At 37.8% G+C, this 17597-nt stretch overlaps 1 pseudogene; it reads right to left on the bottom strand.

Annotated features, from left to right (window-relative positions):
* Positions 1–13208: 13208 nt before the first annotated feature.
* LOC112826359 (60 kDa heat shock protein, mitochondrial pseudogene) lies at positions 13209–14976 on the bottom strand (annotated as a pseudogene).
* Positions 14977–17597: the final 2621 nt, after the last annotated feature.

Here is a 17597-nt window from a genome sequence, read left to right as displayed (position 1 = left end):
GAAAAATTTAAAACAGGGCGCCTGGGTGGCTCAGTCGTTAAGCGTCTGCCTTCGGCTCAGGTCATGATCCCAGGGTCCTGGGATCAAGCCCCGCATTGGGCTCCCTGCTTGGCGGGAAGGCTGCTTCTCCCTCTCCCACTCCCACTGCTTGTATTCTCTCTCTCGCTGTGTCTCTCTCTGTCAGATAAATAAATAAAATCTTTAAAAAAAAAAAGAAAAATTTAAAACCCCTGGCCCTCACTGAACAATGGATATTTGTAGTACAACACATTTGTAAATATACTTATAGCTCTTTATTTATGTCATTCAGTACAATACTCTGATACTCAGATGTCATACAAGTATAAGAGTCTACATATACTACAAAAAATATTAAATCATTTCATGTTGTAAAACGTTAGGGTAATGATAAAGGCACTATGATATGTTAATGATGATGTTGCTGCTGCTAATTTAACAAAAAGTCCAAGTTCCCTGATCATACTTTCCTACTAAAGCTTTAGCACTCTTTGAAAACCCCCTTTGCTGCCAATAGTATCAGTGCTGCTGCAGAGAAGACAGGTAAAGAAAATGAGAAAGGCAATAGGAAAAAAAGAAGAAAGAGAAAAGTGTTGTAAGAGATTAAGTTGGTATCTTTTCAACACTAAAATGTGGTGTGATAGATTAGGGTCTTCTAAGAAAGTGTTGGATTGTCTTCCCATTTCATAACTTTGTTCTTATCCCTTCAGAAGACTCTGTCTTTGCATATCTCTCTTGGGTCTTTAAGGCATTCAAACTTATTTATGCAGGATGTTACAAAAAAGACCTAAAGCTGAAAACAGATTCATAGTAGAGTGTAGATTATTTAAGTATTGCCTGCTATCTTTACCACTTCGATTTGAGTCTGACCATGAATGTAATTTAAGTAGAAATCCCAGCTTTTGCTCTGTCCTATCAATCGAGCATGCTCTTGTCTTCTAGCAATTATTTTGGGTTATATCAGTCACAGAGCAAGTTAATGGTTTCCTTGGAAAGATTCCTGCAATATTTTGGCCCATGCATTTCAAAGTGTTTAATCTAAAACCAGACAAAGCTGTGCTTCCCAGAGCTTTGAGTTCTATTTTATTTGAATATTGGAGAAGAAAAGATGCAGATAATTAAGTCACCATTAGCCAACTTGCCAGTGTTTCTTCCTTTTACTAAACTCATGACAACTTATTTACTCACTTACAACTTTACTGATTTACTTGTTTATTCCATACTTATTTTAGGAAGATTTGAGAAACTCAGGCATGAAGTTGACATCTTGAACTAGGTTTATACTTTTGATTTTCAACTATTTTAAATATAAGGAAATAATCTTAATTCTATAAATTGTGGCATTTTAACTTCCTAAATTCCCCCTCTAGTATATAAAGGAAAAATGTGTCTTAATAATATACGGCATATTTAGTGAGGATAGTCCTGTTTAGCTCTTTTATCCACCTCCCCTGATACCTGGTATCCACCATCCTATTTTTCCTCCACTTTTTCTCAGGCCACTTATCCCAAGTCAGACTGCTTCTTACTATAAGGAATCAGGACTGAAACCAGAGTCCTTTGCTCTTGCATGAGTTTTTGTACAAATTTTCTGTGCCTTAAAGGTAAACCATCCACGTGTGAGTCACTCTTTCTTAATAATCCACCTTTTAGCAATGTCCTTATCAAATGAAGCAGATAAAATTTTGATAGTGACTGCCAGAATGCTCTGGAGAGGGTAAAAATAGAGCATGCTCTTCTCCAAAAGAAAGTAGTTGTGTAATTATAGAAACATGTTCCTCTTTGTACAATTTCATTCTAAGGAATATTGCTCAAATATGTATTCAAATAGGGTGTTTCATCTAATACTATCTTTATATGTATATTCCAGATATTTTTCATTTCCATTTTTATATACATCAAAATGAAAAGAAATGGATTATGTTTTTGAACATCTCTACTTTTATGTAATGTTACTATTTAAATTTCACTGAGATTTGTGGTATCTGTATAGAACTTTTAAGGGAAGTGATCTCCTCTGAGGGGGAAGAACAACAATTGATTTCAAAAATATCCCAAATCAGCCAAATAATGTAGTATTTTTACAGAAAGAGATGAAATAATAAAATACTACTTCCCTTTTTAAAAATTCTTCCAAGTCTTAATAGTTATCATTGGCATCTCTGCTTAATAAATAAGAAAGAAGAATTTTTAAAATCATTTGGCTCTATGATTTGGAGATACCGTAGGAACACACTCTTAAGCTTCATTATTTTTTTATATAGTTTATACTTTTGGCATTTGAATGCCATTGACTCCCCCTGCTTCTCACTCCTTTACTGGTCAAAGGTTTCTGCAAGGTTCAGCTTGATGTTTAAAAATTTTTAACCAAAGACAGAAGGGGTCAAGCAATTCACTTAGCTCAATAACTACCCGGCATGGCTTACTATTAAAGGAGTATACATTATTTATTTTTAATTAAAGAGAAAAAGTCAAGAAAGATTAAAGCAACAGAGAAATGCTTTTATATGTAAGAGAGAAGGCTACTAGCAGCATAGGCTGCTCTTATTCAAGAGATGCTAGTGAGTAAAGGAAAGATTGTGTGGCTCTATCAGCCCCAGCTAACCCTAGAGAGGCATGGGCTTAATGTTAGCCCTGGATATACAGAAGAGACTAGATGACAGATTCAGTGTATTTGTTTTCAATTTGGACAATGCCGGTGATTTTGATAGTCTTAAGACCGACAGTTGGGGTGCCTGGGTGTTTCAGATGGTTAAGTGTCTGCCTTCAGCTCAGGTCATGATCTCCAGGTCCTGGGATCAAGCCCTATGTCAGGCTCCCAGCTCAGCGGGGAGTCTGCTTTTCCCTCTCCTTCTGCTTATGCTCTCTCTCTCTCTGTCTCTCAAATGAATTAATAAAATATTTTTTTAAAAAGGAAAAAAGACCAACAATCACTGCATACTCATTCTAGTGTTGCTTCCATTACCTCCTACTTCCTACCACACTAGAGAATTATAAAATGATGACAAAGGATGGACTTAAATAAAGCAGGAATAGGAAAAAAAAGGACCCAAATTCTTCAGAACTTAAATAAAGAACTGAGAGCCAGAGGGATACTTGTCAGCCACCTCTTCTACCTTCTAGGCATTCTGCTATGATTCGTGACCAATTAGTATATGAAAACAAAGTTCCATTTAATGTCTTGGGTGGATGAGTCTTGCTCCGATAGAGGGTGCCACTGTGTTGATCGCAGGGAAAATAGATGTAACATGATGGATTTGGGGTTATATCCCAAATATATCCCATATAATGAGTAGATTTGCACTCATTATATGCATGTGATGATCATCTTTCATAAGCCTTTTATGGTTATTCGGTAATTGGCAAAGTTTGGGATCATTGTATGAAGCCCAGCACTAATGGAAAATTAGACTTACTCTTAGGCTCAATTTGAAGCTTAAGAATTCTTTATCAAAACTCTTCAGAGTATAGGGATAGAGGGTACATACCTCAAGATCATAAAAGCCATCTATAAAAAACCTACAGCAAATATTATTGTCAATAGGGAAAAGCTGAGAACTTTCCCCCTAAGGTCAGGAACACGACAGGGATGTCCACTATCACCACTGCTATTCAACATAGTATTCGAAGTCCTAGCCACAGCAATCAGACAACAAAAGAAATCAAAGGCATCCAGTTCGGCAAAGAGGAAGTCAAACTCTCACTCTTTGCAGATGATATGATAGTTTATGTGGAAAACCCAAAAGACTCCACCCCAAAACTGCTAGAACTCATACAGGAATTCAGTCAAGTAGCAGGATATAAAATCAATGCACAGAAATCAGTGGCATTCCTATACACCAACAACAAGACAGAAGAGAGAAATTAAGGAATCAATCCCATTTATAATTGCACCCAAAACCATAAGATACCTAGGAATAAATTTAACTAAAGAGGCAAAGAATCTGTACTCAGAAAACTATAAAATACTCATGAAAGAAATTGAGGAAGACACAAAGAAATGGAAAAACTTTCCATGCTCATGGATTGGAAGAACAAACGTTGTGAAGATGTCAATGCTACCTAGAGCAATCTACACATTTAATGCAATTCCTATCAAAATACCATCCACTTTTTTCAAAGAAATGGAACAAATAATCCTAAAATTTGTATGGAACCAGAAAAGACCCCATATAGCCAGAGGAATGTTGAAAAAGAAAAGCAAAGCTGGTGGCATCACAATTCTGGACTTCAAGCTCTATTACAAAGCTGTGATCATCAAGACAGTCTGGTACTGGCACAAAAACAGACACATAGGTGAATGGAACAGAACAGAGAGCCCAGAAATGGACCCTCAACTCTATGTTCAACTAATCTTCGACAAAGCAGGAAAGTACGTCCAATGGAAAAAAGACGGTCTCTTCAACAAATGGTGTTGGGAAAATTGGACAACCACATGCAGAAGAATGAAACTGGACCATTTCCTTACACCACACCACACACAAAAACAGACTCCAAATGAGTGAAAGACCTCAGTGTGAGACAGGAGTCCATCAAAATCCTTGAGGAGAACACAGGCAGCAACCTCTTTGACCTCAGTCCCAACAACTTCCTAGAAACATCACCAAAGGCAAGGGAAGCAAAGGCAAAAATGAAATATTGGGACTTCATCAAGATAAAAAGCTTTTGCACAGCATAGGAAACAGTCAACAAAACCAAAAGACAACTGACAGAGTGGGAGAAGATATTTGCAAATGACATATCAGATAAAGGGCTAGTATCCAAAATCTACAAATAATTTATCAAACTCAACACCCAAAGAACAAATGATCCAACCAAGAAATGGGCAGAAGACATGAACAGACATTTCTCCAAAGAAGACATCCAAATGGCCAACAGGCACATGAAAAAGTGCTCAACATCGCTCGGCATCAGGGAAATCCAAATCAAAACCTCAATGAGATACCACCTCACACCAATCAGAATGGCTAAAATTAACAAGTCAGGGAACGACAGATGTTGGCGGGGATGTGGAGAAAGGGGAACCCTCCTACACTCTTGGTGGGAATGCAAGCTGGTGCAACCACTCTGGAAAACAGTATGGAGGTTGCTCAAACAGTTGAAATTAGAGCTACTGTTCGATCCAGCAATTGCACTACTGGGTATTTACCAAAAAGATACAAATGTAGGGACCTGAAGGGGTACGTGTACCCCAATGTTTATAGCAGCAATGTCCACAATAGCCAAACTGTGGAAAGAGCCAAGATGCCCATCGACAGATGAATGGATAAAGAAGATGTGGTATATATACACAATGGAATACTACGAAGCCATCAAAAGGAATGAGATCTTGCCATTTGCAACGACGTGGATGGAACTGGAGGGTGTTATGCTGAGTGAAATAAGTCAATCAGAGAAAGACATGTATCACATGACCTCACTGATATGAGGAATTCTTAATCTCAGGAAACAAACTGAGTGTTACTGGAGTGGTTGGGGGTGGGAGGGATGGGGTGGCTGGGTGATAGACATTGGGGAGGGTATGTGCTATGGTGAGCACTGTGAATTGTGCAAGACTGTTGAATCACAGGTCTGTACTTCTGAAACAAATAACGCAACATATTTTAAGAAAAAAGAAAAAGATAACAGGAGAGGAAGAAAAGGGGAGTATGTCAGAGGGGGAGACGAACCATGAGAGATGATGGACTCTGAAAAACAAACTGAGGGTTCTAGAGGGGAGGGGGGTAGGGGGATGGGTTAGCCTGGTGATGGGTATTGAGGAGGGCACGTATTGATGGAGGACTGGGTGTTATGAACAAACAATGAATCATGGAACACTGCATCAAAAACTAATGATGTAATATATGGTGATTAACATAACAATAAAAAATTAAAAAAAAATGGAGCTACGCTATGACCCAGGAGTTGCACTACTGATTAATTACCCCAAAGATACAGATATAGTGAAAAGAAGGGGCACATGTACCCCAGTATTCATAGCAGCAATGTGGAAGGAGCTGAGATGTCCTTTAACAGATGAATGGATGAAGAAGATGCGGTTCATATATATAATGGAATATTATTCAGCCATCAGAAACGATAAATATCTACTATTTTCATTGACATGGATGAAACTGGAGGGTATTATGCTAAGTGAAATAAGTCAAGCAGAGAAAGACAATTATCATATGGTTTCACTCATGTGGAATGTAAGGAATAGCACAGAGGACCGTAGTGGGAGGGAGGGAAAACTGAATTGGAAGAAATCAAAGAGGGAGACAAACCATGAGAGACTCTGGACTCCAGGAAACAAATTGAGGGTTACTGGAGAGGAGGTGAGTGGGGGGGATGGGGTAATTGGGTGATGGGTATTAAGGAGGGCATGTGATATGATGAGCACTGGGTGTTACACGCAACTAATGAATCATTGAACACTACCTCAAAAACTAATGATGTTGGCTAATTAATTGAACTTAATAAAAAAATTATGGACAAGGACTGTTATATGCATATTTCTTATGTGAGGTTGATTACTTGCCCTGTTTTGATTTTCCATGAAGATCACTTTTTGAACTGTTTGCCAGGAGAAGTCTCATTAACAGCTGCTGGATAAAATGAGTTTTCAGTTTATTTGGTATCTAGAGCATTAAAATATGACAGTTGGAAGTTATGATGTCAGGAACTTTTGGAAGATTTGGGATTTTCTTTTTCAATTCAGTGTTCTGTTATGTTTGGCTACAGTTTGTCTTCTTTCCTAGATTTCAGATTGGTTGCGATTCAGTGGAGAGTAGATTTTCAGGCCTGTCATTGGTATAATTTCTCCTACAATTCATATTCTAATGCTGGGTAAATGAACTATTATTATGTTTTAAGAAATAATTCATGTTGCTCATACTTATTAGAAATCACCTTATTGATCAGTCTCTTAACAAAAGTATCAATTACTTTGAAATGTGAAACTTTAGGTTATCAACTTTATTTGGAGTTAACAAATTTAGAAAAAAATTGTTACTGTTTCCTTTTACTTTTGTTACAAATTACAGATTTATTTTAGTGTTTGAAAATAGCTAATTATTTCAGTCTTGTCTTTTTAAAGATAATAAAGCTCAAAGGGATTAAGAGTCTTCTCAAAGTTAAATAACTAATTGATAGCAAACCTAGGGCTTAGCATATCCAATTATACAAGCATTGCTTTCTTAAATACATTGTATATAGAGTGATGTCTTTTCAAATATGCACAAGAGAGTATTTCCCATATTCTCTGAAGGTCCTCAGGGCAGGGAGTATGTCTTGTTAAATTCTATACATTTAATGCACAAACTTGTGCTACTGTATAATAGATGATTGCTTAACATTTGTGGAATAAATGAATGAATACATGTTGAATATATACTTATGCCATTCTGATACCTTTGAATTTTATTAATTAAAGTATGGTTTTCTTTCAGTGTTTCATTCATATTCTCTTCCTTTTTTAAAATTTTTTATTGTTATGTTAATCACCATATATTACATCATTAGTTTTTGATGTAGTGTTCCATGATTCATTGTTTGTACATAACACCCAGTGCTCCATGCAGAACATGCCCTCCCCAATACCCATCACCAGGCTAACCCATCCTCCCACCCCCCTCCCCTCTAGAACCCTCAGTTTGTTTTTCAGAGTCCATCGTCTCTCATGGTTCGTCTCCCCCTCCGATTTCCCCCCCTTCATTCTTCCCCTCCTGCTAACTTTTCTTCTTCTTTTTTTCTTCACATATGTTGCATTATTTGTTTCAGAGGTACAGATCTGTGATTCAACAGTCTCGCACAATTCACAGCACTCACCGTAGCACATACCCTCCCCAATGTCTATCACCCAGCCACCCCATCCCTCCCCCCCAACTCCAGCAACCCTCAGTTTGTTTCCTGAGATTAAGAATTCCTTATATCAGTGAGGTCATATGGTACATGTCTTTCTCTGATTGACTTATTTTACTCAGCATAACACCCTCCAGTTCCATCCACGTAGTTGCAAATGGCAAGATCTCATTCCTTTTGATGTCTGCATAATATTCCATTGTATATATATATACCAGGTCTTTATCCATTCATCTGTCGATGGACATCTTGGCTTTTTCCACAGTTTGGCTGTTGTGGACATTGCTGCTATAAACATCGGGGTGCACGTAGCCCTTCGGATCCCTACATTTGTGTCTTTGGGGTAAATACCCAGTAGTGTGATTGCTGGATCGTATGGCAGCTCTATTTTCAACTTTTTGAGGAACCTCCCTACTGTTTTCTAGAGTGGCTGCACCAGCTTGCATTCCCACCAACAGTGTAGGAGGGTTCCCCTTTCTCCGCATCCCCACCAACTTCTGTCATTTCCTGACTTGTTAATTTTAGCCATTCTGATTGGTGTGAGGTGGTATCTCATTGAGGTTTTGATTTGGATTTCCCTGATGCCGAGCGATGTTGAGCACTTTTTCATGTGTCTGTTGGCCATTTGGATGTCTTCTTTGGAAAAAATGTCTGTTCATGTCTCTTAAAGTATGTTTTTTAGATTGGAGTTTCTTATAAGGTTTAATATATACCTCCTGGTATGATTCAGCAATTCCTCCCTTAGGTATTACCAAAAAGAAATGGAAACAAAAAAGTCCACAGAAAGACTTTTACATGAATGTTCATCAGAGCTTTCATCATAATAGCCCCAAACTAAAAACAGCCCAAATGTTTATCAACAGATGTTGATACATATACTAATGTATTTCTAGTATATGTATATATATATTCATATATTCTAGATCTCCATTAAGGCAGTTGTTTCATATTGTACACATTTGTTAAAACTCATTGAACTGTACATTTAAAAAATGATGATGTATTATTGTATGCATATGGAATCTCAAAAAAAGTTGAATTAAAAATTAAAAATGTAATTTTCTGTATCTGTTTTTAACAAGTATAAAATTACAGGGAGTAATTGATATCTAGCTATTAATAGCTTCTATTTATATCTTAATCTACAGTTAATGTGTGAAATCTGTTAACCGAAACCAATGAAGATGAGATCTTTTGGAAATATTCTTTCCAACAAGCTTAGTTACACCTAATAAGCATATCAGCTAATACATATAAATGAGGTATCAGTATAATGTTTATTCTAAAATATTACTCATTAAGTCATATCCATGGCATTCCTTCTAGTGTGCTCTTGCTTTGATGATGTGCTTTGTTGCTAAAAACAGATAAAGATAGTTACTCTTTCCTTATCTAGGAGATTATTATCTGAAAACTTCAAAGCTTCCTGTGCCTATCTTTTTCAGTGTAGGCCCATTATCTATGTCACCGGTAGTGCCCCAAATTTCCCTACAAAGTAAATACAGCACTTCACCTGGCTAATGATAATCTTTCAGGTTTGAAAGTCAAGGAACAAGCTAATAATACATATGTTTTCTAAATTGTGTGAGAGATTGTCAGTTATTAAAACAAAATCCTAAATACATTTATCTGCTATATTTAACAGAGCACTTAAGCTAGGAATTGACAACCTGAGTGAGAACCCGTGACTCCCAAGTATTACATTGACAACAAATGCCTCAACGGAGAGTTCATGAGAGGACAGACTTTATCTTTATAATGTGAATTTTAAAGGTTAACTACATCCAGTTTGTCTTGGTAAAAAACTTAAGATTTTATTACTTGTAAATCTAATCAACCCTTTAAAAATAAAATCCATTCTTATTTCTATCATCATATCTCCGGACGATGAACTTTATCTTTTTTTAAAGATTATATTTATTTATTTGTCGGAGAGAGAGATAGAGAAGTGAGTACAAGCAGGGGCGTGGCAGGCAGAGGGAGAAGCAGGCTCCCTGCTGAGCAAGGAGCCCAATATGGGACTCGATCCCAGGACCCTGGGATGGTGACCTGAGCCGAAGGCAGACGCTTAACCATCTGAGCCACCCAAGCATCCCTTGATGATGAACTTTAAAACTTGATCACCTGCTTTGTAAGCTAATGCTTTATCTTAAATGTATGATTAAAAAAACCCAACTACCTATTTTGGATTTAAAGTCTACCTTTTCCAAAAGATATGAAATTATCATGAAGCATTTTGTTTGTTCTGAAAGGGTAATGAAGTTTTAATATGCAGATTTTATTTATAAATGGAAAAAGAGAGGAAGGAGAAGGAAAAGAAGGAGAAGAGGAAGAGGAAGAAGAAGTAGAAGAAGAAAGCTTTGAATTATTCAGGAACTCAGCAGGTTTTGGCAGGACCTGATGGCAGATTCAGGACATTATCTGTAATAGAAAGAGCAGATTAAGCCATTTTCCTCAGTAATGCCTGGCTTTGCCTCCTGTGTGCAAATAGGTTTATTCTTGAAGCAAGGCCAATGGAAATCTTAAAACCTGCAGAATTCATCTTTTTCTCTACTTCAATTCCTTCCACTTCTGAGTGCCTGTGATATGCCCAGCACTTCAAGAGACCCCAAGATACAACAGTGAACAAGACATGATTTCTAACCTCATGCCTCTAAAGAACTCATAAACTGTGTTGGAAAAGAAAGATACTTATACAGTCATCAATGTGATAAATACTAACATAAACAGAGTTTCTTATGAGTGCAGAGAAGAAAGTATTCCTTTGAGGAAGACATCTTAGAGCCTTGAGAAAATGAGAAGGTATTGACCCACGCAGTTCAGCCCATTCACTTAATCATTCAACAAATGATGCTCCGTGATGAATCCCATATATGGCATTAGGTTTGCAATGGTGATCAAAACCAGCATCATCCCTTCCTACCAGGGTTTGCAGTCACATAAGTAACTGTATAATTGTACACCATGACAGATGCTACGTATAAAAGGTTCAGGGTATAATGAGAGTACATAGGAGACCTGACTCTCTTGGGGGAACCTAGAGGGTACAGGCAAAGGAAGACTTTCTGAGGAAGTGACTCTGGTGCTGAGATCCAAAGATAAATTGGAGTTAATTTAGGCAGTGGCAAGGAATGGGGAAGAGTGCACCAGGCAGAGGGAGCAGGGTGTACAAAGCCTGTGGCAGGAGGGTGTGAGGAGTATTTGCCCAGTGGAAACAGTTTGGTGTGGCTGGAGAGCAGAATGCAGTGGAGAGGAATGCAAGAGGCCAGACGTGGCTGCAGGGAGCAGATCACCCGGGGCCCTGTAAGCCAGATTAGAGATGTTGTTCAACCTTTCGTTCCTCAAGAGATTTAAAGCAGAGAAAATACCTAATTAGAATGTTTTAAAAAATACTTTTGCTTCAGTTTAGATAGTAAGTTTCAGGAAACCCTAGTCAGGAAGCTATAGCAATAGGTCTGCATGATAGACTGTAGTAACCCGGACCCAGTAAAGATAGAAATGAGGAATGGAAAGATGTCAATTTATGATGTAAAATCAACAGTATTTAGTGATGTATTGGCTGTGGAGAAGGAGGGAGAGAGTCAAGGATGACTGTCGGGGTTCTGGCTTGAAGAATTGGATGAATGGGCATGCTGTTCAATAGTGAACAATGGGAGAACAGACTGGGAATGAGGTCAGGAGTTTGGCTTTAAACTGGCTGTTTAGGGTATCTCTGGAACATGCAAGTGAAAATACTGTGAATTGGATATATCAGCCCAAAACTGAGAAGCCTGCTAGAGATTTATATGTAAAAGTCACAAAAATATGCCTGGTAACTGAAGACCATCGGAAGACTGTATGCACAGGAATGTACAGAATGAAAAGTGACAAGGACTGAAGAATATGCCTTGAAGGGCATTTGACATTTGAGGATTGTTTTGTGAAAGCTGAGTCGGTAAAGAAGAAAGAGCAGGAGCAGCCAGAAAAATAGAAGACATCCCAGGAGGATGTGATATAGAAGTAAGGGAGGAGAGTGTTGAAACAAAGATGGGGTAACCAACTGGGTTTAGCATTGTTGAAACTCAAGTAAGATCAGGGCTAAAGTTGCCTATTGATTTAGATTCCTTAGAAATGTCACAGATGACCTGATGAAGAATTGTCACAGTGAGGTCATGGGATTGCAAGCTAAGCAGGAGTGGTTTGAGTAGTAAATGGAGATTGAAGAATTGGTAAATAAGTGTTAGCTAATTTGGGCAAGGAAAGATTTGTGTAAATAGCAAGTAAAGGAGAGCTTTCATAAATTGCTGAGATGAATTTGGGGCCGTATTGTGAAATTTAATTCCCCAATAATACCTAATTAAATTTTATGATGATTTTTCATTTATGAAATAGATTTACATGTTTTTTTTTTACTCCTATAATCTGTTCAGTTTCAACTTGCATATGGCATTTTGGTAACTTCTCTCTGTTCCTCTCAATTCATACTTCTACTTATCATACCATGACAAATTGTTGCCATTGTGTTTGCCTAAGATTCTGTCCCTCCATTCCAGCTTAACTGGTCTTTTCTACCTGGTTAGAGTACTTGTCTGTATCTTGTACCTTTGTATATCCAACTCAGTTTGACCTTCTTTTGACTTCTGTTTTTCATGCCTTGATTGATTGAACCCATCAGTCATGCATAATGACCTCCGGTTTTCCAGGGTCTTCTGAGCTTTGGCACAGGAGCCATGCCAGCTGAGACATATAAGTGCATGACTAGTCTCTCAATGTTAGACATTCCGTAATAAATGTCTAATAACTTTAGGTAAGCAACTCTTCCCTTCCAAAAAGTCAAATATCTCCAAACATGGTATTGAGAATCATCACCTTAATGCAGTTTCAGTTCCCCTTTTCATTTTTTTCAAACAAATTTTTATTACACAAAGGTTGTCACATAAATGGATATTTCTCTACTTTGTACACAGTTAATCTTAAATGCTCCACAGAAAGGCTGCTTCTTAACTTTTTATCTGGTGATGGCAAGCACTCAAATCCTGATTTTAACAGAATAGTAGTACAAATGCCTCAGTGATTTAAGTTGAAAGCAGTATTTTGGTACCTGGCTCTTGCATTCAGTTATCAGAAATATACAAATGTCTTATTCAAAAATACAAAATAAATTGTCTGTAGGCATGGACAGTGACAGCAGTCAACCATTATATGTTGTCAAGTGAAACCAGTAACTGATGGTTGTAGTGATTTTCTTAAAGATCAGCCAGCCTTTTCTTCAGTCATTTCCTTCGGCTGACTTCTCTGAAGTTATTGTTGGGAGCTCTGCCTTGAACTTCCTCTCCCAGTTCATGAATAATGGTAAAGCACTATTCTAGGAATCAGAACATGCCGCCTCCCATACCACCTCCCATTCCACCCATTCCACCCATTCCTGGGTCCTTCCCTTCTTTAGGAATTTCAGTGACTACAGCTTCTGCTGTAGTTAACAGAGAGGCCACTCCAGCAGCATGCAGAAAGTTCTTACTACCTTAGTTGGATCAATGATTCCTTTTTCCACCATATTCACAAAATTTCCAAATATAGCATCATAACCAACTTCTGAGGAACACTGCATAATTTTCTCAACTATCAGTGATCCTTCAACACCTGCATTCTTAGCAATGGTCACTGCAGGAATTTTGAGTGTTCTCTTAATTTCTATACTGATTGTTTCATCTTCATTAGTTGGAGTTACTGGATCTAGGGCTGGAACACACCAAAGCAGGGCACAGCCCCTTCCCAGCACACTGGTTTCTTCAACAGCAGCTTGTGTAGCATTGAGGGCATCCATAACGCTTTTCGTTCACTTTAACATCACTTGTCCCACCAAACTTCAGCACAGCTACTCCATCTGAGAGTTTTCCAGAAGTTCATTCAGCTTTTCCTTTTCCTATTCACTAGTTGTGATGTCTAACTTCTCAATGACTTCTTGAATATGTTTTTCAACTTGAGCCTTGTCACCTTTTCTTTTTAAGAGCATAACATCATCTTTGGTCACAATGACCTCTCCAGCTTTTCCTAAGTCAGTGAGGCTGAACATCTTCAAGATTTAGAGTCAATCCTTCTTCTCCAAACATTTCACCACCAGGAGCAATAGCCATGTCTTTAAGCCTGTTCTTTCTATTGTCACCAAAAGCTGGAGCTTAGACTGCTGCAGCCTAAAGATAATTTTTAGTCTACTCAAAACAAGTGTACTCAGAGCTTCTCCATCAACATCTTCAGCAATTCTGACCAAGGGCTCACAGTGAGCATTGGCAATTTCAAGAGTAGGTACAATGGACTGGACACTAGAAATTTTCTTTTCACTCAGTAGAATATAGGCATCTTGGAATTCACATTTCTGAACTTTTGATGTATTAATAAAGAGAAATATAACCTTGATCGAACTTCATGCCTTCAGTAACTTCTAGTTCATCATTTAGTGTTTTTCCATCCTTTCCTGTGATGACACCCTTTCTTCCAAATTTTTTCATTGCATCAGTAAGGATTTTGCTAATTTCATTGTCACCATTTGCAGAAATCTTAGCATCCTGAGCAGTTACTTCAGGGGTCATCACAGGTTTAGACTGCTTCTTAAGTTCAACTATTACAACATCAATGTCGAACATCACACCTCTCCTGATTTCCACAGGATTAGCACCTTTGCTAATCTTTTCGAAGCCTCTTGGCAATAGAGTGTACCAAGACAGAGGTAATTGTGCCATGCCCCGCCCATTCATTTGTGTTATTGGCAACATCTTGAACAAGTTTGGTGCCAATATTTTTATATTTATCTTTTAAGTCAACTGACTTTGCAACAGTCACACCATCTTTTGTTACTTTGGGACTTTCCCAACTATGTTCAATAATCGCTGTTCTTCCCTTTGGCCCTATAGTAACAGCTACAGCATCGGCTAAAAGGTCTACACCTTGAAACATTAAGGTTCGGGCATCTGCACCAAATTTTATATCTTTGGCATAGGCCCAAGTGAGATGAGGAGCCAGAACCCTGGACACTGGCCTAATTTGACAAAGGACTACAAGTAATCCAAACATTTCTGTGGGGTGGTGGTAGGGCATGCCAGTGACAAGGCAGGCCTTTGGAGGCCAATGAGGGTTCAATTCCATTTTTCAAATGAAAGCTGGCCAACTGTGCCTTCCTTCAGAAGTTGGCAGGTAGAAATAAAATTTTTATCAAGGGAGAAGTAAGAGAGGGTTCAGAGACTTGACTCTGTCCCTTCTCTGATACCTCCATATCCTTATTTATAGAATGAAGAAAATAATTTTTCCACATTGATTTTAAGAAGATTAATTGATGTAAAGTTAAACCATAGTTAATAATTATCTGTAAGTTAAATGGAATTGGATATTTTGAGTTAGGTATGGCAATTCATATCATATCAATATTGTTTTCTTTGCTTTTGAAGCTTCTAACTGGACATGACAGGACTACTTTATTTACAGTTTCTTTGCCAATCAGTGTATCTTGCCATATTATGCCATGCAAATGGCAAATAAGTGGCGTAAGCTAAATATAATGGAAGTGAGAACCTAGTTACTTTTCCTGAGAGTGTTAGGTCATGTGATGGACATTCCTGGTAAATAAAAATAGAAAGAGATCATGTTCTTCCTGAAACTCATGTAATAGTGCTGATCTTGAAATAGTCCATGAAAACAATAGTTTGCTTATATAGCAAGTTACTTAATATGAGACAGTCTTACCTATAATATCTCATCCTAAAAATGACCATTTGAGATTAATATGATTTTATAAATGTGTAGACAAAGACTCAGTTTGGTCATAAAATTTGCCTAAAGTCACACTGTAAGTAGCAAAGTGAAAAGTAAAACCAAGATTTCCTTTGTTCAATTTCTTCAGTCTGTGGAATGTTTTTTCACAGGGCTGAGTAAAGAGTAGTCATAAGCATACATTAGTCACCTGTGAATTAGGGTGGGTAATCCTAATCTGGGGACTGGGAAGACATGCTCAGTTGTAATATATGTTCAGAGACCAGCTTGCAAAATTTTTTTTAACTCCAGGTGTGATTTAGCCAAATAGATTAAACTAATAGAGGGCTCACTGTTTAATTCTCCTTCACTCTAGTTTTCATAGAGTAAATGTGTGATAGAACAATTCCACATCACTGTTCTCAGATGACGCTAACATAGAACATCTGTGTTTGGCAAGTGGACCAGAGTGTTACACTGCCAAAAAACAATAGTGAGAGTCTTTTTCTATTTTCAAGAAGGTTAATTTTCTTGGTTATAAAGAAGTTATTTCTTATTTATGAGTTTGCAGATAATAAATTAACTTTCCAGATTTTCTTTCTACTTCAGTGTTTTCCGAATACTTTTGCTGCAACTTATTTGCTAATGAATGTTAATGGATGGCAAAAGCCAAATGAAAACAAATAAAAAAGGAACATTAATACTAACAATTTAGGAACAGTTGATTACTTCCAAAACTTTTTGTCTTTGATGGACAAGATAGCTTGTGGTTGTGATTTTATACTGCATATTAATAACAGTTGAATTTCCTATTGTGAAAATTATTTCTTGTTCGTACTAAATCTTTTTATCATCTCATAGCGTTCTTTAAAGGATGTGATAGACCATAAAAAATAACAGTATTTCAGGAACTTTACCATCTCAGCCTTGGATCATTGTTTGTATGCATTAAAGTATAATCTTACAACCTTGTATCTCAGGGCAGTTAGTTGTTGTTTTACAGCTGGCTTTGAATGTCTTAAGGAAATGATTTAAGTTGCTTCTATTATTTATTGTTGCTGCATAACAAATAGTCCCAAAATTTTGTTGCATAAAACGAAAGTCATTATATTACTGTAGGGGTTTTAAGGGATTTGGGGGAATGATTCAAGGGATGAGATATGATCACAAGGTGACAGTAGCCTATAAATGCTTTATTGGGCTGTTCTGACAGGTTTGCATGTGGGCAAATCCCTCAAAGCAAGAGTTTGTCCAGAGGCTTCTGCGGGGGGTTACTTGTCTAGGAGATCTAGGTAATGTTGATCACCAGCATGGGAGAAGTCTGAGTCAGAAGGCTCTGAAGAACAGTGGCAACTTGGAGTCTTTGAACCACTGGCTTATTTTATCTGTGGCTGGCAGATGTTGGGTGAGGCTTCTCAGGATATGCAAAGCAGGCAGTCCTTAAATGGCCAAAAATCTGCTTGTTTGAGCTATTTCTAAGACAATAGGATGTGTAAAAATTTGTGTTTGGCATTGGAGAGATTTTGAGCTAACAGGTCTCAGTCTGCAGTGAAGAATAAAAAACCTGGAGACCAAATCAAAGAGGCCTTCTTTTAAACTGATTTCCATAGCAATTATGCTTACAACTCTGTGAGTTGGGTCAGAAATTACATCAGAATATAGTGAGAATGGCTCAAGTCTTCTTGTTTTCTCAGGTCTTATCTGAGATGACTGGGGCTTGGGTGGTGAGAGATGGTTGGATGAGTCAACTGGAGCCTGACATCTGGAGCCTCAGTTATGGTTGTTTGCCCAATTTCTGGGTTCTTCTCTACATGATATGTCCTGGGACTAAAATGTCTAAGAATGTGTCATCACTGACATAACTGATGCTTGGATGCTTAAAAAACTGAGGGCTAGCCAAACATCTCTCTCTCTGTCTCTGTCTCTCTCTGATTCTCTCATTTTGGATTTTTCACAGCATGGTGGCTTCAAGGTGTTATGGTTTGGGAATACAGGTGAGATTTGGTGGGGTGGGGTCCGGA

This window comes from Callorhinus ursinus, unplaced genomic scaffold (genome assembly GCF_003265705.2).
Source record: "Callorhinus ursinus isolate GAN/ISIS: 27379988/994484 unplaced genomic scaffold, GSC_fseal_2.0 scaffold7, whole genome shotgun sequence".
In the NCBI taxonomy this organism is placed as follows: domain Eukaryota; kingdom Metazoa; phylum Chordata; class Mammalia; order Carnivora; family Otariidae; genus Callorhinus; species Callorhinus ursinus.
Note: the sequence above shows the minus strand (reverse complement) of the source record. Positions and strands in the feature narration are given on the sequence as shown.